This window comes from Vicugna pacos, chromosome 34, assembly GCF_048564905.1.
Source record: "Vicugna pacos chromosome 34, VicPac4, whole genome shotgun sequence".
Classification (NCBI taxonomy): Eukaryota; Metazoa; Chordata; class Mammalia; order Artiodactyla; family Camelidae; genus Vicugna; species Vicugna pacos.
This window is the reverse complement of record NC_133020.1, coordinates 4,365,009-4,386,528: the sequence shown is the minus strand read 5'-3', so window position 1 is coordinate 4,386,528 and position 21,520 is coordinate 4,365,009. Positions and strand designations below refer to the sequence as shown.

At 37.8% G+C, this 21,520-nt stretch overlaps 1 protein-coding gene across 3 annotated transcripts in view; it reads left to right on the top strand.

Annotated features, from left to right (window-relative positions):
* The first annotated feature begins 799 nt into the window (after window positions 1-799).
* CCDC91 (coiled-coil domain containing 91) overlaps window positions 800-21,520 on the top strand; it is a 225,084-nt gene continuing 204,363 nt past the window's right edge. For all 3 annotated transcript variants that reach the window (XM_072954296.1, XM_072954295.1, XM_072954294.1), the window contains exon 1: window positions 800-1,006. The gene's annotated coding sequence lies outside the window, so the exon portion shown is untranslated. The remainder of the gene's footprint in view (window positions 1,007-21,520) is intronic.

Below are 21,520 nucleotides of genomic sequence, written 5' to 3'. Positions count from 1 at the left end.
GTAAATGTTCCACAAATCCCTCCCATGTCAAAAATGGAAAAATCTTTAACAAGTGGCCTGGTGATTGACTGTTTCTCTTCAACAGCTATGGACAGTCTGAAATCCACCCTCTCCCTTCCCCCAAATCTATATAACCATGCTTCTTTTCAAGTAAAACTCAGTTCTGTCATTCTCTTTTTCCTTCAGGAGAAGCGGACTGAAGGCTTGGAAAAAAGGGGGTGGCTTGGCAGCTGAAAACAGACTCTGTACGAACTGCTGTGATCTGGAGTTGAAGACAAGAACAAAGGTAACTCTAGAGCGGAGCTCTTTGGCTGAAGTCACACAGCAGCGGTCTGGGGAGGGCTGGGGTGCGTCCTGGTGCTTCGAGAGTTCCCACAGGCCGAGAGGAGACGGAGCGGTTTTCTAGTCAACCGTTTCTTGAGCACTTACTACATGTCAGGCACTTAATTCAGTTCCAGTTTTTACAGTGAACTCGGCTTGGAGGTGGTGAAGAGATTAAACCAGGCTCTTCTCAGGAACAATCCCAAGTCCCAGAGGGGCGTGCCCTTTTGGGAATGGATTGATTTGCACGCATTAACATGGAAACAGGACGTGTCATTCCTCTTTCAGGGGAAAGAGAAGCTGTAGCCAACAGCAGGTAGCGCCTGAGTCAATGTCTCGCAAAGGACAGCGCTCCGGGGACCACCCCGGCCAGAAGTGGCGGGTCTTGGAAGACGATGGGGCCCTCAGCGCGGGCCTCAGCCTGGGAGCACGTGACGCGCCGGGGGGCGTTGAGTGACACGCTCGGCGCTGGGCGGGCCTTGGCGGAAATCAACTTCCGGGGGCAGAGGTGCTGGAAGCCGGCTGGGGCGAGGGCTGCCCCGGCTCGGGTGACTCGGGCGGCGGTCCCCCCCGGGTCCTGGGGTCGCGCCCCGGGCGCGCGCGTGCGGGGCCGAGTGCTGGGGCGGCTCACCTGGCCGCGCGGGGCGGCGGCGGCGGCGGCGGCGGCGGCGAGCGCGGGGCGCAGGTAAACGGACGCGCGCCTTCGGGCCCGGGTCTGGGGCCGGGGCCGCGCGAGGCCGGCGGCGCGTCCGGAGGCGGCCTGGGCGCGCGGGCCGGGGGCGCAGCGGGCCGCGGCCTCGCGCCAGGGAGGTGGCCGGGCCGGGGCTCAGGGGGCGTGACCCGCCGCGCGCTGGAGCGGAGCCCGGCTCCCCCGGCTGGCGGTGCCGACCGGCGCTTGGAGTCGCCGGCAGGTTTCGGCCCCCGCACGTTCCGGACTCGAAGTGTTTTCGAGAAAGTCTGCGCACAAGTACACGTGATGATTGTGTCACCGCAGCTCCCACCGGACGGTGACGTTGAACCTTGCCGAGTTTTCACCGATCGCGCCTGATTTGTTTCCCCTTCGACTTTGCCAAGTCCACGGGGGTGAAAGCGCCACACCGTCCGTCATTCACATTTCCTTGTCGTTCCTTTGGGCCACATGTCGCAATAAAAGTGGCGTTTCGGGGTGAAGGCAGTAGCCGGTAACTTTCCAAGCGGCGAGGCATCCTTCATCCTCTTCAGTGCGCCTTGTCTCCCCACATTAAGGATGTGTCTTCCATCTGCCGTTGTTGTGCACTGCGGAGGAAAGCTTTGGACCTGAAGCCTATTTTTGGCTTCATTTGAAGGAGTAGCAACTCTATTAAAAGCAGCGTTGAGTTTTTTTTGTTTTTGTTGTTGTTTTTGTTTTTTTGGTAGGGTGGTGTTGCCACTGCCCCTCTCACTTGCTTTCCTGATGAGAGTTGGGGCAGAGCCTGATTTCCTGGAGGGTGAGGTTCTGGTCACAGCTGTAGGTGATCCAGCGGCCCCTGAAGAATTCCTACTCTTTCCCTCCCCCCACCCCCCGAACTGTGCAGATACCGATGCCACCTTACTCTCCAAATACTTATCTGTGCAGTGGTTTGGTGATGGCTTTTGGAAGTAGTTTCGATGTTGCGTGGTACGTAGTGATTGCGGTGGGTTGACGTTTCATCTCGTGATTAGGGTGGACTATCATTTCACCCCACAATTTAAGGCGAAATACCCAGAATGTTTAGTTGGGTGTGGTGACAGGGACTGGCAGTAAATTCTCCTTGTTTTCTGCTACCAGAGAGCTCTACGCTTCATCTCTTTTGCCTTCTGCTGCAATTTCTGTTGCATCAAGGGGACTGACTGTATTGTACCTGTTAGCTTAATGGAGCAGGAAGATGCCAGGGAGAGTGCACCTGTCTAGTACTGGCTAGCCAGTAAATTGTGTGGTAGACAATTGCCCTGGTTACAAAGTTTGGTATCCTCCAGTCTGGCTAGGAGGTTGTTCTGTGAGCTGGGAAATCTTATTATGTACTGGTTTCCTAGCAACAGTACAAGCCAAATGGAATAAACATAAAGAAAACAAAGTGATGAAAGTTACAACTTACCTCTTAACTTTTATTAAATGGAAAAATGTATCTTCTTGGAGTGATCAGCTCAAAACTTCTAAGCGCTTTTTGTTTATTTTAATCATCTTAGTGCTTAATACCAGACAAAAAGAAACTACTGTCATCACAGAGACAGCTTTTTTTTTTAATGGCAGTTAAAAAAAAAAAAAAAGCAAGATGGTTACCAAATAGTTGGCCTGAAGCTTAAATGGACAAATAGGACTTTGCCTAGTAAGAGGCATATTATCTTGTACCCCTGGCTGTAGATGTTAAGATTTGTGAAGTATATATGATTGTTCTGAATAAAGAAAACTATTTGAAGGTTTATTATCTTTCTCCTGATAGCAGAAGTTGGAGTGGGAGTGCATTGGGGTAGGTGAGACCATTTTGACTGATAAATTGGGAAGGAGTGTTTAGGTAAGGTGTTTCCAAATTTTAGCTCATAATCACGGTGCCTCTTTTATCAACCTGTTACTTGTGACTTTTGGTCTTTCTTAAAAGCTCATCAAATTTTGTCATTTTCTGTCTAAACAATGAGAACTTAATAAAAAAAGCACTGCTCTTTAGATTAACGCTTTGTATCAGTGTCTGTTTCTTCTTATTTACTAATGATAAATCCGTTTTTTGATTTGCAACATTTCTAAGGATTTTTCATTTCCTCACTGTTTTTCTCCTACCCCCATACCTAATAAGCTGGGTTTAGCTCATTTAACTTGATGCATATTTTTTAAAAGGGCATGTCCTACGTCTTTTAAAATGTGGGTTTATTTAAAATGAGGTATACTTTACAAGTAAAAAAAAAATATTTTTAGAATCTTGTTCTTTAAACTCTGACAAATGCATAATAGTCATGTAACCACCACCACAATCCAGACAAAGGACATTTCTATCATTCCAAAAAGTTCCCTCATGCCTTTTTGTAGTTAGTTTTCTCCCCTGACCAGTAGATCCTGGCAACCACTCATTTGTTCCCTGTCCCCATAGCCTGTCTCTTCTGGAATGTCATATGAATGGAAACCTACAGCATGTAGAATTTGTTTCTGATTTCTTTCACTGAGTACTTTTGTGATTCATCCATGTTGATGCAAGTATCAGTGCTTTGTTCTTTTTCTTTAATTGCCGAGTACTATTTCATTGTATGACAATATCACAATTTATCTAGTCACCAGTTGATGGACATTGAGGTTGTTTGCAGTTTTTGGCATTTAGGAATGAAGCTGCTATAAACATTCATGTACAGAAAAAATTCTGTAATATAGATCCCTGCACTATACAGAAGAAGATTTCATATATGAGTGACATCATATAGTACTTTTCTTTCTCTTTCTGGCATACTTTACTTCGGATAATGATCTCCAGGTCCATTCATGTTGCTGCAAATGGCATTATTTTATTTTTTTTATGGCTGAGTAGTATTCCATTGTATAAATACATCACCACTTCTTTATCCAGTTAATATTTGCAAATCTCAAACCCCCAATTTATCCCTTCCCACTTCCTTCCCCCCGGGAACCATAAGTTTGTTTACTATGTATGTGAGTCTGTTTCCGTATTTTAAACATTTCTGGACCCATATCCTCTTCCCTGTCCTGTCAAATCCCCAACAAATGGTACAAAGACTGTTCTTAGCTATATACCATAGAATTTTACTTAAAGAATTAGAAATACATTTACTGTGTCTCTGCTGTACACAGAAGTAACGTCCTTTTCCCCTTCTGATCCACACGCTGGCAATAGGATATGCGCTAGAAAATTTGACTCTTAGAGTCAGTGAATAAACGGGTGAGATTATACTTCTTCGTAGCTCTTTTTAAATAGGATGCTTATAATTCAAAGGGTGTCCTAGCGGAAAGACAAGGGCACTGGGCAAGAGGCTAGCAGGGGGTACAGTAATTTTTTAAAATTTTGAAGTGAGAAGAATTCTTTAAATTACTAGGTTTAATAGATGAAGGATCAGCAATACTGTTAGCTAATTTAAAATGCAACATGTTATAATTCTGGTAAAACTGCGTTCCTCAGAAGGGTATGGACCTTTTGGTATGGACATAATCCAGTTGAACACATATAAACCTATAGGCTAACTATATGAATGAAATAACCACTATTTTGCAAAGTATGAAATAACTTTTTCTTGGTGTTCAGAGAAGATTGAACTGATTTCTCCCTTTGCCAGCCTTGCTAACACTGGCCATGTGCATCTCCTACCAAAAGTAGGCCTAGATGATGGAGAGGCCAGCCAAACTGCCTTTTATTTTGTGTTTAATCTTGTGGTGAAAGAGGGTCTACACAGTCTTTTCAAGATGCTTTGCTGGTGTATTACGAGAATTCAGAACTTCTGCAAATGCAGGGAAGACAGAGCTGCAGTGTTCGGCAAGCTCCGTTACTGTATGAGTGTGCTTCGCCGATAGGCACGGGCTTAAGTGAGTATCACTGGCAAGCTACATGATAATACCTTAATAAAAGATAGTGACTAAGGAGAGGTGAGATTAAGTATCATTATTTTAATTATGAACTTAATAAAGATAACTTCAAATGTGGTTATTCCAAAAGGAATACTCACAGTTTGCCCATATTGGGCATGAAAAACTGAAAATAAGCCTCTGAAAGCTGAATGGTATTAAATGGGCCACCCTGAGTCAGAAGACAAGTTGAAATGAATACTTATTTTCTGTTCTGCTGAATGGGGAAAAGCTGTTTATGTAATAGCTGATGATAGTTTTCATGAAGCATTTAGATATTTTAAGTTTTTTCTCTTGTCTGTTATGCAGAGGAGACGTATTTTGTTAATTTCTTTTTAGGATTAGTTTGTGCTTAAAGTGAATAGTGTTTTAAGATGTCACTTGCTCATTTAGTCTATGGGATTTTTCTAGTTGTCCTGTTAAGAACACTCATGGACTTTTTGCTGCAAGAACTTTTTGTAGGAGACTTTATCTTCATTGGCATACTGAGTTGATTTTCCAAAGTTCCAAAATTGGGTGCTATTGGCTTTGCTTTTGTTGTTATCAATGGGAGAAGAAAGGAATGTCACAAAGTTACTGTTGTTGGTGTCACAGTGATGAACATCAAAGGTGACTCCCATGTGATTGATAAGAAGTGCTCTGACCACTCTGTGTCTACTCACATTGCAAAATGTTGTTTTCTTCTGTGATTCCTGCAAAATTTTTTGGAATAGAAAATCATACAAACAAATGAAATAATACATACGTGAAATTTTTGGATTTTTTTTTCTCTCACATAGAAGGGCCATGTATATTATCATCATAGTTACTTTTATCTGAGGAAAATAATTCAGCATTCAGTTCACAGTGGTGAATTAGGAATTGTAAAGCTGGATTCGATTGTTTAATCAGCATGTAAAGTTGACCCTTGAACAATGTGGGATTTCAGGCACCAACCCCTGGCACAGTCGAAAATCTGGATATAACTTTTGACTCCCCCAAAACTCAACTACTAATAGCCTCCTGTATTCTTACAATAAAGTAAGCTAGAGAAAAAGTGTTATTAAGAAAATCATAAGGAAGAGAAAATACATTTCCAGTACTGTATTTATTGATACCATGTTTATGTTGTCTGTTAAACTGAACCGTCAGTCAGAACCTTTATGAATATTGTCTTATGTGATACAAAACACTGTAGATGTTACATGTATTACTAGTAGTAGGCATCAGAAATGAAAAGATAGTGTGAAAGTGAAATGCACAGTTATTTACAGGCGTAATGATTCATGCACTGATAATGAAGAAGGAGCAACAGTGTTACTACTTTATGGTAGCCTAGAGTTTTTGATGTTTGCTTCATGGTAGCCTAGTCTCTACAGGCACAAATGAATTGTTATAAAATTTTTATGGCATACAGCATTATAGTCATATTCATAATAGAGTATTGGAAACATTGTTACACTTAAAAAAAAACACTTGCCTGTGATGATAGGATTCTTCAATTATGAGAGAAGCATACTGTATGGTAACGTAATTCTTTGAAAGTAATGTTTCAAAACAGCAAATTAGCACATTATTTATTTTGTATTAAATATCACTCAGCTTATGTCTATGTAAGGATAGACCATCTGCTTTAAGTCTTGTGCACAATGTTCTACGGGATGAAGACTTTGATGATGATGACACAGAAACATCTCCTGCAGTTCTTGTACAGTTAACTACATTTTCACATGAAGACACACACATACACAGCAGATGAGTATGGTGTGATGATTATTTACTGTGCATTAAGTGGAAGTGAGTCATCATAAAGGTCTTCGTTGACTTCATGTTGAGTAGGCAGAGGAGGAGGAGGACTTGGTCTTGCGGTCTCAGGGGTAGAAGAGGTGGAGGAGGTGGAAGGGGAGGCAGGAGAGGCAGGCACATGTAGTGCAGCTTTATGAAAATCCATACATCATGATTTCTATCTGACTTTTTTTCTCCATTTCTCTAAAAATGTTTCTGTTCGATATCAATTCTTTTCCCACCATTTGCATTAATGGGCTGTATCATAGAAGAGTTTATGTTGTAAAAGAAAGTCAGAAACAGTCTTTGGATAATTGGAACTCTTCTGCCGGATTGTCTAATGTCAGTTTGTTTTCTGACACATCTTTTCCTCACTGTCTGGCACTGGTTTGGAAGCATTCATCTCTATCAAGTCATCTTCTGTTAATTCCTCTCGTGTGATTTCTGTTAGCTCTTGAATCTCTCTAAGATTCATATCTTGAAATTCTTTACCTCCCCCAGCTCCTCCCCACCATATCCTAGGTCTCGTTCATGATTTTCTTGAGCTCTGCTGTAAATCCCGTGAAGTCATGCGTAACACCTGGACACAGTTTTCTACTGCAAACATTTATTGTTTTGGGCTTGCTGGCTTTCATGGCTTTGTCCGTAACAACAGTGGCATCTTCAGTGGTGTAATCCTCCTAGATTTTCAGGATGTTCTCACACCGGAGTTCTCTTCCATAGTGTCGCTAATCCTTTCCATAGAGTACCATGTGTAGTGAGCCCTAAAAGTCCTTATGACCCCCTGATCTAGACTCTTCTTTAGAGATGTTGTGTTAGGGGCAGGTAGAGCACTTTGATGGCATGTGTTCTGGGTGACCCATGGGTATTGCGTAATATCAAAAGAACTTTAAAAGGCAGTCCCTCACTAGAAAGATATTTCTGAGTTTTCAGACAAAGCATCAACGGAACCAGTCCAGAAAAAGGATTCTTGTTGTCCAGGCTTTCTTTTTGTACAACCCAAAGACTGGGAGCTGGTGTTTACTTTTCCCTTCAAGGCTCGGGGCTTAGTAGCTTTATAGAGAAAGACAGTCCTGATCATAAACCCAACTGCACTTGCGCAAAGCAGAGTTAGCCCTCCCCTTCCTGCCTTAAATCCTGGTGCTCCCTTCTCTTCCTTACTAATGAAGTCATCTGTGGCCTCTCTTTCCAGAATAGGGTACTTATGTCTGCATTGGAAACCTGTTCAGGCAGCTGTCCTTCCTCCTCAGTGGCCTTCCTAATGGCACTTGGGCACTAGCCTGCTGCTGCTTGGTGGTCAGAGGTCGCTGCTTCTGCTGTCCTGCCGTTTGTAAGCCCGCTCTCTTTCTAAAATTATCAAACCATCCTTAGCTGGCATTAAATTCTCCAGCTTAGATCTTTCCCCTTTCTTTTGCTCGAAGTTGTCATATAATGACTTCACTTTTTTCTCAAGCCATATGAGAGTCTGTAGGTATGCCCTTCCCATAGAAATCCTGCACCCAGGTTCAGTGGGGGTGCTAGAGGAGTGTAAATTTGTACTAAAAAAGTGAAATTTCAGAGAAACTTTCCTCCAGCCTTTATCATACTTTTACTTTGAAATAACAATAGTACAGACATAATGGATACACCAAATGGATACTCCAGGCGTGTGTGTTAGTAAGGATGTTTGTGATGTTTGTGAGTAAATTACTGGTGATATTTAGGAAATGTGTTTTTTTTTCATTTATTCTTTTTATCTTTTTGTCTGTGTTATATTTTACAAAGTATACTTCAATTTGCTATGAAGAATAAAGTTTCTCCTCTTAACCTGTCATTAAATCTTTGCATGAAATTTACACCCTAAGCATATGCAGTATATTTTTGAGTAATTTCTGTATCTTAGACATTTTGCTTCCTACTCTCATTAACCTTAAGAAACTGGGCATTTCTCATTTCCTGTTCATAATGGATCATTTTACTCAGCAGCTATTTAGAAAACACACAGTGATTTTCCCATAGTGTGAAGAATTTTGATGTACAGATTTTATGCTGTTTGCTTAATTAGAAATTCTCAGTATAGTTTCCTTGTTCATTTTCTGAAATGAGTCTAATCTGATCTTTCTTCAGATCTGTATTCTTTCTGACTAGGCGACAATCCCAGGGCTTTCCGTCCTTGGCATTATTATCCTTTTCATTGTCCTGAAAGTATAGTTTATTAAGATAACTACAGTTGCACCTGGATGGCTCCAGTGCTCCAGTCTTTTTAGGATTCATGCATGTGGTAACAAATACCACCAGTAACATCATTTCCAAAGCATGAAGACTATAGGTATATACAATTTAAAATGGTTTCTTTTGGAAACTCATTTAATTTTCCATTCTTTCTTTATTTCTTCTGGAAATTTTATGTGTTCTTCAGGGTTATGCAAGCTTTGACAAACTGAGTTTTGCCAGCCTATTCAAGGAAAAAGTCAGCACCTTACATAGAGCCAAAGTCGAGGGGAAAAAAAGTCCCCAATTTTTATGGCATTGTATCAGGAAATTGAAAGCATGGTGAAGAGCATGTGTGCAGATATATGTAAATGTATAGTTCTTGCATGCTGCCTGGTTTTCATTGTGTTCTTTTTATGTTTTGTGCAGACAGTATAACATAAGCCATGGCAAAAAAAAAAAATCTGTTTTTCCTACTTACTTAAAGGAATAGGTGAACTTTGAGTGATGCTGAGGGTCAAGATACACTTTCTATTTTCTGTTAATATATCTAGTACCTATCTGATATTTCTATATATAACTGGAATTTTTATGCAGTCTTTGTGTTTTACCCTAGGCAATGCTGTGTGCTATACTGTGTTTGGCTCTGGTTTCATTCGACCTCCTTTTGCTGGAGCTCTTACCTATTTCATGTATGCAACCTAACTCCCGTCTTTTCCTGTCTTCTGAGCAATAGCCTTTCCTCTGTATTTACTCCTTCCTCTTTTGAAACCTACCTCTCTGGTATGCTGTTTCTCCAGGGTACCGCTACATATTTTGATCACTTGAGTCGTCCTTATGTGTTAATGGTATTGCTCCTGGTGGTAGAGAGTTTGGTAATTCCAGGAAGTTTTAACTTATGTGTCATTAATTTTATAATGTTAAGCACTTTAAGTGGGATTTGCTTTATTTTATTCTGAGGAGTTTTTAATCTTAATCTAAGTTCTTACTCTAAGGGGAAAAAGAAAACGTCTTCTTACAACAAGGACGTGGTCTCTTAAAACTGTTCGGTTCTCCTTGGAGAACGTTATTTCTCTTGAAACTCAGGCCAGTGCAGGCATGTTTGCCCGGTTTTTTTTGGTAGCTCCAAATCAGGTATTTTCATGAATTTTCTGCTTGTCCCAGAAGGAGAACCTGAAGCTGAGTCTCTCACCTGGGGAGTGCTTACATGCTCCACTAGTCAGTGACCAGAGTCATTTCATTTGGTGCCCATGTGGTTTCTGCGGGTGGTTTGCTGTTTTAAAAGAAGCGCATTTTTTTTTCCCCCTGGCAATCATGTGTATCCTGTGTAAGTATTTTTCATTACTAATAATTTTGAGAAGAACCAACTCCTGGTCATAATGCAGTTGGCTAAAGTCATGGGGTTTTATCCAGTGTCCTCTCATATGGTTTGTGTCTGGTTTGCCAAAATTCATTAATTTGAGGTTTTCAAAAGGCAGAGTATTAGTTTCCTCTCCTGTTTTTCCACAGTCAGCAACCTGTTTTTGGAAATTATTTCTGTTAATTTGATGTAAATAATAGTCTTTAAGAGAAATTCATGAGACACTTACATTTAATTTCTTCTAGGTCTGTGTGCTGGTTTTACTTCTGTGATAGTCCCGCCCCTCCCTCTTACTCTTTATAGAAATTCCTATTTTTGATTATGACTTGAATTCCAGCTCTCTCATTGCGCTTTGGTTTTCATCATCGTCTTCATTTAGGCTCAGTGGCTAGGTACCTTGTCTTTGACTGAATTTCGGAGTGGTTGGGTTTTGTCATTTTCCGTTTCCCTGTCCAGCAGTGAGGGCGTGCTTCTGTAGGTACACTGCAACCTTTTATTAATGAATTTGGGTTTAAAGAGAAGTTGAACTCTTGAGTTATTTCAGAAGTTGTAACATCGTGCTATTTACATTTCTGGCCACAGTGAAGGTTTTTGTAAAACTGAAGTTTTGTAGGAAAAGCTTGTAGTCTTGGAAGGCATCTTGGAAGCCCAGAATTACAACTTTAAATAGTCTGCATAAATATCCTAGTTAGCAAGTGAATATTATTTATAACTAGAAATTAACTGTGAAGAAAACTTGAAGATGACCTCTCTGAGCTTTCTAGTTTAACAACGGAGGAAACTGAAACCCAGATGGACTAGGTGACCACCTGTGATGACACTGTGATTTAGTGGAAGACAGAGTTAGACTAGAGCCCGGTGCCCTGAGTCTGGCGCTCTTTTTAGTACCTTGGGATCTCTTGCCATCTTGTCTCCAACAAGGTAACGATTTAAAGAGTAAAATGAAATCAGAGCAGTGGTTTTAAAATACCCAAACACATTCTATTTTTGAGTAGATAAAAATGTGAGTGATAAAAAACCTTGCAAATTCATATCACATTTTTCTTCTTGACCTATAGTCTCTGAGGTTATCACTTGGTTATCTGAGGAAGGAAATTATTTGGCCCTTATTTTGTTTAAGCCTAATTTTCATTGTATTAAAAGGAGTTTTTAAAACTTCCCCAAAGGTAGAACATCATGCGAATAAGAACCTTCTGTATTGGCTACTGTTGATTGCATAGTTAACATTATTCCCCTCCTATCTGCCTTTCTAAGAGAACCTGTTTTGCTCAGGCATCTACTCCCCCTTCCCTTGACTCAGAGAAATAGGTCCTCTTTCTTAGTTCCAAGACTGAGTCTGTAAGTCTAAGTGAAACATGGTAATTTCCTTTCTCTGCTAGTGACAGGTTCAAAGATGGACAGATCACAATCTCAAAACTATTTTGATCATTTTATGAGCCTGTGGATGGAGTTATACATGGGGGGTCAGATCCAAGGGGATTACAGAGAAGCTCTAAAGCTCTGACTGGCAGTGCTCAGAGCTTACTCTGCATGTGGACTTCCTGTTATGTGTGATAAGGAGTGTACATTTCCTTTTAGTTTCAGCCAGTTTGCTTTTTAAATTTTCTGTTACTTCCAGATAAATGTATGCTTTCTAATGCATCTCCTAATGCTTTAACTATGAGAAAAGATACAGTAAGAATTAAGTTTTGGCAACTAAATTGATGTGAATTTGAAGAAGAGGGAAGACTTAAGATAGATTTGAAACTAGGAGAATCTCTTAAGAGATTTGTGACTGAGAAGATCATAAAGTTGTAGCTCATGAGCACTGTGATTTACCTTTCATTCTTGCAGCTCCACTGAACTTTTCATTTGTTTAACCGGTGACCTTCGATACCCAGTGGCTTGTGTTCATTGCTTTCCTTCTTTGACCTTTATTATATTATACCTGTTTCTATCCTTGTATGATTTCTAGGGCATCATTTTATCTTTCTCTTGTTTCTTATCTTTGTTGACTTTTTACCAAGGCTCAGCTTTTGCAGCCTTTTCAGTATCTCTTCATTCTTTCCTGAAACGAATCTTTAACAACATGTATTGCTTCCATATTGCATGGTAGTGGTGAGGAAGAAAAGTGGAAAGAGAAGATGGATATCTCAGTGCATCCTATGAAAAAAATCCATTCCACTCCCTGGATAGTTCATGTGTAAAGGATAGTGTCATTTGTGGACTCTATACTTTATTTCCTAAGGTAGGGAAATTGGCCAGTGTATTTTAGAAAGCAATTTTTAAGTTGAAAACAAAGGGACTTCCAAATGTCTCTGCATGACAGAAAATTTTGTTAATCTGTATTGTTTCACCTTCCAAATATTCTGAGTGTTTTTTTGAGTGATTTTTTTTGCTTACTGGTTTTTGGTAGTATTAAAAACTTTGATCAGTATGGCAGTGAAGGCTGCATGGTTTGAATTCTGTATCGCAGTGAGGGGTAAACTGTGTGGTAATTGTAGACTTTGCTATCATGTTCTTTTTAACAGTTAATGCCATTGTCAATTCAGTTTACAGTGTCTGAGCTGGATGAGGTTTGATTCATAACCTAGAACAACTCTTCTCTTAAAGTTCCAAGGTGAGCTTCCTTGTATGTTTGATTATTTAATCGAGATGTTGAAATGTTGTATATCATGGATACAAGAGGCTTTAAAAAATCCTGAGAAAAGAGCTCTGTGGTGAACTATTTTGCTTTACTATTATTACAGAATTTTAACAACGCTTTTCTATGTTGTAATTTTGGGTTTTGTACATGTGGGTTGTGAGAAATAAACTGGAAATCCTGTCTCTGTGGGTTGGAATCTAGTGTAGCTTCAAACAGCAGACAAAATATTTTAGCATGTATGTGCCAGGTAAAATTTTTCAATGGACTTTCCATAGGGTGCAAACTTCTGAAGCCAACGAAAGTAAAGTGATTTTATAGTTGCAGACAGACTCCTGTTGACTTACATTCGGTTTTGTTAACTTATGGGGGAAATCAGTAGCCGATTGAGCAAATAATTAAATATCTTTGTGCATCCTCAGTACAACTTGTTCCTGTTCACTCGTGACAGATTGTTTGGGGAAGAGTTCTGAGATGACATGCCAAGACTCGATATCCAGAAAGTCTAGTGGGTTTTTTCTTTATATTCTAAAAACAACAGGTGTATTTCAAGATCTAGACTACCTTGATTTTTTTAAAGGACTTTGGGAGAATTGAAATGAGTACTTTTAGATTCTTCATTATATCTAAATGAAGATAGGTATGTTTTTTTCTTTCCTTTCTTTCTAATTTATTTGAGAATCTTAGGAAAGGAACATTATAGCACTAAATTTAGAACAGCTAGGTGGATTTATTGTCTTTTAACTTCCATTATTCTTATTTATATGTGTGGCTAGAGCTGTCACATGTAATTTGAGGTCTATGTCTGGTTTTATGTTACGTGAATCTGATCCAAGCTCAGCTATCTTCAATGGTGATTTTCCCAGCTGTAAATTAGGAACTTGGCATTGAAAACCATGTGGTTTTGTGTAAGTAGAATTCAGATTGTGATGTTTTCTGTCACTTCATAATTCTAATTTTAGATTCAGTTTTTAAAGCAGAATAATTCACTCCAGAAAAAAGTCCAAAATCTGTGATCTTCCGTACATTGCCAGGAACATTGACGGTCAAGGGTTTGAATCAAGCTGAATAACCTTTATTAGAAATATGGTGGCACCTTTTACTCACCCACTCATTGAATTCTAACCATGAATTTTCTATCTTTTATGTATAAAAAGACAGAAGACCTTTTGTATTTGCATTCTAAATTTCTTGGAAACACAGAGATATTTATGGAATTTTCCTGCACTGGTAATAAAAAGGGGGCAGAGTAGGGAATAAACCTAGAGCATGAGCCTCTTACCGCTCTTTTGCCTTATTTTAAAAAAAAATTCACTTTTCGAAATATTGGTCTGCATTGCAGAGGGTTTCTTTTGGTTTGAACATTGAAGGTATTGTAAGTCCTTTCCTGTAGCTAGTATCTATTGTGTGATGCCATCTATTAGGTTATAAATGCCTTGAAGGGAGCGATGACTATATGTTCATCTTTGTGTTTGGTTATACTTAGCTCCCTATATAATAAGTTACACAGAGGAAGTATAATGGGTTTGTTGAATTAAATTGGACTGACTTGAATTAGAAGAGAGGAATTAGGCAGATGGAAAAACAGTGCTAACCTGAAGGAAGCTAGGTCTTGTAGTCTCTCAAGATACCTTGTTTTAGTTTAAGTAATCAAGACTGGTGACTTTTTCTAAAAACCCTTATGACTGACTAGTCAGAAATTGTAGCATGTCCTTGTTCCATGCCAACTAGTGACTTACCTTTCAATAAGTTGCTCTATGTAATTGTTCTGGTGGTTAAAAAATACTATTATTTTGTTTCAGGGGATAACTCTTATGAATTAATTTCTAGGCTGATTTCTTTAGTCTCCTCTCCCATCCCATATCCCCATTAAAAAGATCAATGTGTAATTTGCATATATTATGACATGTACAGATCAGAGGTGTCTAGTTTGTTGAGTTCTGACAAATCTGTAATATCTACACTCCATTCAAGATACAAAACATTTTCATTTCCCTAGAAAGTTCTCTAGTCCCACGTGCAGTTTCTCTACAGCGCTCTGTCCCCGTCCCCTGACCCACTCTTCTGCTTTCTATTACATAGATTAATTTTACCTGTTTTTAAACTTCATATAACTGGAATTATACAGTCTGTCCTCTTTCTGACTGGCTTAGTTTGCCCAATGTAATGTTTTTTAAATTTCTTTTTGATTATTATTATGAAGTCTGTTCACTTTGCCATTACAATTGACCGGTTTTACCATTCTAAAGTGCACAATTCATGGCATTAAGTGCAGTCACATTGTTGTGCTAACACCAGCACTACCATGCATCCACAGAGCTCTTTTCATCTTGCAAAACTGAAACTTCATCCTTATTTCTTAATTTAAAAAACATTTTAAGAAAGAACTTATAGTACAAACTCCTTTATCCAACTCAGTTTGGCCTGGTAAATGTTAAGTTTATAAAAAAAAAAGTTTGGCTAGAGTGAGTAGTCATAAAAATGATATGTACGTACCTTAAAACATAATCTATATTTATAGTTCAGTCTTTTGATACTGGGTCACATCTTTTCTATGAGAGTAGGTCTCTCAGTTGGATTTCTTTCTGGACTTAAATCACACTTTTAACCACTATCTTCAATTTCTAGTTTCAGTTTCCTTTCAAGTGTACTGAGATAGTTAAAAACAGTTCTAGTGGTCCTTGTACTAAATGTTTATAAATAGTCTTACCTCTTGACAGTGTTTATTTTTTAAAGCAACTAGCCTTTATCAGTTTGTTTTAAAGTATTCAGCTTATTCATGGAAAGAACTACTTCCAGTGCTCATAGATTTAAAAAAATATTTAATGAAATTACATGATTATATTTACAGTTACAACCGAGATGAAAATGTTCAGTACAAAAACGGTGATTCTTGGTAGTGTACAGGTCAGCTGATGGGAGCAGAAGTTCAGGGTCATGTCCTAGTAACCTTGACACTTCCCTTCACATTGTGAGAATCAAAATAATTGAGAACATTGGTTATTCTCATGATTTACTCATGAATTAGTTAATGAAAGACAAGAGAACTTCTGTAGATAGTAAGTTGATAATTCAAAAGTTTTTAAAAGTTTCATTGCATTACATCTACAAATCGGCTGTCTGCTTTTTTCCTATTGTCATAGTTAGTTTATTCATGCCATAAAATGAAATTGTAGTCCTTGTTTGTGTAATCTGCTTTTGCGCACCAGACATCAAAACTCATTTTATTTTGCTCACAATTCTGTGGGCTAGGAGTTTGGGGAGGGTTTTGCTGGTCTTATGCTGCTGTAGGCAGCTGGTGGCTAAGTGCTGGGGTCATCTGACGGCCTCTTCATCCCTAGTACCAAAGCTACCATTCCTTGAACAGTAGGAGATTCATTGGGTGTTTTTCTTTTCATGTGGTCTCTCCACATGTCTGTTTTGGGTTACCTTACGGCATGGTGGTCTCAGGATAAGAGGAGGGTGGTTTCCCCCAGAACAAGTGTTCCAAAAGACGAGAGGTGGAAGCTGTCAGTTTCGTGAAGCCGAGGCCCAGAAAATGGTACCCTGTCATTTCTGCCCCATACTCCTGGTCACAGCAATCAGTCACAGAGCCCATTCACGTTCAGGGGAGGAGACATAGATTATGCTTCTTGATGGAGGCATACCAAAGAGTTTGTGGCCATTTTTAGTCTGCCACAGGTTTAAATGGTGTATATGATTAATGACATTTTTATTTTAAAAAGCTTGAGAAGATTTCTGGTGGATGTCAACATTGAGGTCTGTAGAAGAAAACATGGGTCTGTATTTGACTGATTTGAATTATAAATGAATATGAAACATCTGGAGAGAGTCAAACTGATGAAAGATTAAGTGCTGGCAGCAACTTCATTATAATAATGACAATTGTAAAGTTCTTATTTATCAGTCTAGCTCCTGTTCCACCATTAGATTGGAATTACAGTGCCTCATAGCGTTAAAAAAATAAATAAATAAAAGAGGGAGAGAGAGAGGAAAATAAACTCAATAATTTTTATAGGTGAATTTAAGTTTTAATCTCTTGGCAGGCTGCCAATCTCATTTGGTGTCCTGGTAACAGACATTTTACACAACAGTGTGAGTTGGTTTTAAGTGGACTAGGTCAGGTCTGAGTTTCATATTTTAGAAGGCAGCATTTTAAAATGAATTTAACATTTATAAGTATTTTTTTTCTTTGTTAGTTAAGCTGGATGTAGTGTCATTTTTGTATGTAACTTGGTAAAATTTATTACCTCTGATTTTAAATATAATGTCTTTTATCATCTGTGATAAAGGATAATCTGTTACGAGCACCATTGTTTGGTGCCACACGTACTGTGATGATCGTTTTTGAGGACCACTGAAGCAAGTGAAGAGTTTCAGAAATGGTCATTAGAAATAATTTATTTCAGTAGGTTTTGCTATGCTTTGCTGTTGGAAGTAGTATCACTGCTATGAAGATGAGCCAACATTAGAGCGTGTGTTGTGCTTTGTTAGATGCTGAGAATACACTGATCAAAGAAATTTGATGTGTATATTCTTACATAATCAATATCAAATTAATATAATTAATACTGGTATTGAATTACTTTTTTGAATAAAGCAAGAATAGAAATGTTCTCCTTTCCTGTGATTATTTGGTATTGGCACTTGTTTTCATGATGGTACCAAGAGCAATTACTTTCAGATTTTAATTCCACTATAATTTTAAGTCATTATTCTCTTTAGGCAAAGAGTGGTTATCTCTAGTGACCTGTAAAACAGTGTTATTGGAAATCGCTCATTAAATTTCTTATGTACTTCATTTTTGTTACATAATTTTAGAAATAATGATTTTTTTTATAGTCATTAACTTTGTTCCTTATTTTATATATAATATGTATTAGAAGGTAGAGGCAATTTTACGTGGAATAATGTTTCTGTTTGGTTTTATGTTACTTTATATGTAATATAGATCCTTTTAATAGCAGTATAAAATTACATTTATAGGTCTAATATTACTGTTGTATTATAATATGATTTTCCTCTCTTCCATTCAGTCTTTTTGGCTTGAATTATTTTATTCCAATAAATTATTTTGTTGTATTCATAAAATTAAAATCATTTTATTCATGTTTTTATTGAAGTATAATTGACTTACAGGTATACAACAATGATCTGATACTTTTATACATTACAAAATGATCACTACGATAAGTCTAGTTACTATCTGTCACCACACAAACTACTACAGTATTATTGACTGTGTTCCCTATATTGTACATTACAGCCTCATGGTATTTTGTAACTGGAAGTTTGTACTTCTTAATCTCACTTACCTATTTCATTCATCCCCTGACTCCCCTCCCCTCTGGCAACTACCATTTTGTTCTCTGTATCTGTGACCCTGTTTCTGTTTTGTTACGCTAGTTCATTTATTTAGTTTTTCACATTTCACACGTAAGTGAATCATATGGTATTTGTCCTTCTCTGTGTTACTTATTTCACTTAACTATATACTCAGTAATCTCTGGGTCTATCCACGTTGTCACGAATGGCTGTTCTTTTTTATGGCTGAGTAACACTCCGCTGACTATCTGTATTACATCTTCTTTATCCTTTCATCTGTTGGCTAAGTTGCTTCCGTGTCTTGGCTATTCCAAATAATGTTGGCAATGAACATGAGTGTGCCACATATATGTGTTTGAATTAGTGTTTTCATTTTCTTCAGAAAAATACCCAGAAGTATCACTGGTAGATCAAATGGTAGCTCTGTTTTTAATTCTTTGAGGAACCTCTGTAACATTTTCCATAGTGGATGCACCAGTTTGCATTCTCACCAACAGTGTACCAGGGTTCCCCTTTTTCCCGCATCTTTGCCAACACTTGTTTTTGTCTTTTTGATAATAGCTATCGTGACAAGTGTGAGGTGATATCTCAATATGGTTTTTTGATCTGTATTTTCCTGAGTCATGATTTTGAGCATCTTTTCATGTGTCTGTTGGCCACTTATATGTCTTCTTAGGAAAAATGTCTGCTTGATTCCTTTGCCCATTTTTAAATCAGAGTGCTTATTTTTTTGATATTGAGGTGTGTGAGTTCTTTTTATATTTTGGATATTAACCTTTACCAGATATATTGTTTGCAAATATCTTCTCCCATTCAGTAGGTTGCCTTTTCATTTTGTTGATAGTTTCCTTCACAGTGCAAAAACTTTTGTTTGATCTAGTCCCATTTGTTTATTTTTACTTTTGTTTCTTGCCTGAGGAGAAAGCATTGCTAAGATTGATGTCAAAGAAGTTATTGCCTATGTTTTCTTTTAGAAGTTTGCGGTTTCAGGTCTTACATTTAGATCTTTAATCTATTTTAAGTTTATTTTTGTAAATGGTATAAGAAAGTGACCTAGTTTGATTCTTTTGCATTTAGCGGTCCAGTTTTTCCAACACCATTTATTGAAGAGGCTGTCTCATTGTATATTTTGACCTCCTTTGTTGTAGATTAGCTGACCATATAAGCATGGATTTATTTCTGGGCTATCTATTCTTTTCTGTTGGTCTATGTGCCTGTTTTTATGCTTGTATCATACTGTCTTGATTACTGTAGCTTTGTAGTATAATTTGAAATCAGGTAGTGTGATACTTTCACCTTTGTTCTTCTTTCTCAAGGTTGATTTGGCTATTCAGGTTTTTTTTGTGTTTCCATACAAATTTTTGAATTTTTTTTCTAGTTCTGTAAAAGATGCTATTGGTATCTTGATAAGGATTGCATTGAATCCATAGATTGCCTTAGGTAGTACAGTCATTTTAACAATATTAATTCTTCCAATCCATGAATATGGTATATCTTTTCCTATGTTTGTGTCGACTTCAGTTTCTTTCAGTGTCTTTTAGTTCTTCTAAGTACAGGTCTTTTACCTCCTTGGTTAGATTTATTCATAGATATTTTATCCTTTTTGATGTAATTTTAAATGGAATTGTTTCTTATTTTCTGTTGCATGATCATTCATTATTAATGCATGCATTATAATGATGCAGCAGATTTCTATATATTATCTTTGTGTGCTGAAACTTTACCAAATTCATTGATGAATTCTAGTAGTTTTTTTGGTGGCATCTTTAGGATTTTCTATGTATAGTGTTATGTCATCTGCAAACAGTGAATTTTCCTTCTTCCTTTCCAATTTGGATTCCTTTTATTTCTTTTTCTTGTCTGAAAAAGACTGTGGCTAAGACTTGCAATTCTGTGTAGAATAAAAGTTAAGAGAGTGGGCCTTCTTGCCTTCTTCCTGATCTTAGAAGACATGCTTTCATCTTTTCCCTGTTTAAGTATGATGTTGGCTGTGGATTTGTCATATATGGCCTCTGTTATTGTTGGGACATGTTGTCTCTATCCCACTTTGTTGAGAGTTTTTATCATAAATGGATGTTAAATTTTGTCAGAAAGGTTTTTTTGTATGTGTGTCTATTGAGACAAGCATATGATTTTTATTCTTCAGTTTGTTGATGTGATCTGTCACATTGATTGATTTCTGGATATTGAAACCTTCTTGATCCCATGGGATAAATCCCACTTGATCATACTGTGTGGTCTCTGTAATATATTGTTGAATTCAGTTTGCTAATATTTTGTTGATGGTTTTTGTATCTATGTTCATCAGTGATATTAGCTTATAGTTTTCTTTTCTTTTTTTTTTTTAGGTCATGTCTTTGTCTAATTTTCATATCAGGGTGATGCTTGTCTTCTAGACTGAGTTCAGAGGCATTCTGACCTCTGCAAATCTTTGGAATAATTTGAGAAGGATAGATATTAACTTAAAAAGTGTTTTATAGAATTCGCCTGTGAAGCAGTCTGATCCTGGGCTTTTTTGGGGGAGAGGATTTTTTTTTTAAATTACGTATCCAATTTCATCACTGGTAATTGATCTGTTCATTTTTTTCTGTTTCTTCCTGATTCAGTCTTGGAGGTTTTACATTTCTAGGAATTTATCCATTTCCTCTTGGTTGTTCGTTTTATTGGTGTATGCTTGTTTGCAGTTATCTCTTATTCTTTGTATTTCTGTGGTCTTGCTTGTAACTGCTTTTCTTTCATTTCTGATTTTATTTATTTGGGTCCTCTTTTTTTTTTTTCTTGATGAGTTTGTCTAAAGGTTATCAATTTTATCTTTTCAAGAACCAGCTCTTAGTTTCATTGTCTTTTTTTTTTAATAGTCTGTATTTCACTTACTTCACCAATAAGATCTCCTTGTGCTACCCTTTTATAGTCAGTCCTACTTCCTTCCCCACCATCACTAATCCCTAGTAACCACTAATTTGTTCTCCATATTTACAATTTCGTCATTCTGAGAGTGTTATGTAAATAGAGTCTCAGGGTATTTGACCTTTTGAGATTGGCTTTTTTATTTCATTCAGTATAATGCCCCTGAGATCCATCCAACTTGTTGCATGTATCAGTAGTTCTTTTCTTTTTAATGATGACTAACATTACAATGGTATAGATGTGGCACAATTTGATTAACTGTTCACTTATTTTAGGACATTTTGGTTGTTTCCATTTTTTGACTATTAAAAACAGGCTATGAACAACCATATACAGATTTTTATGTGGGCATGTTTTCATTTCTTTGGGGAAAATGCCCAAAAGTACAATTGCTAGTTATTTGTAAGTGTATATTTAACATACCATAAAATACCATAACATTATGTTTTGGAAGGAAATTCTGAAATATGCTACAACA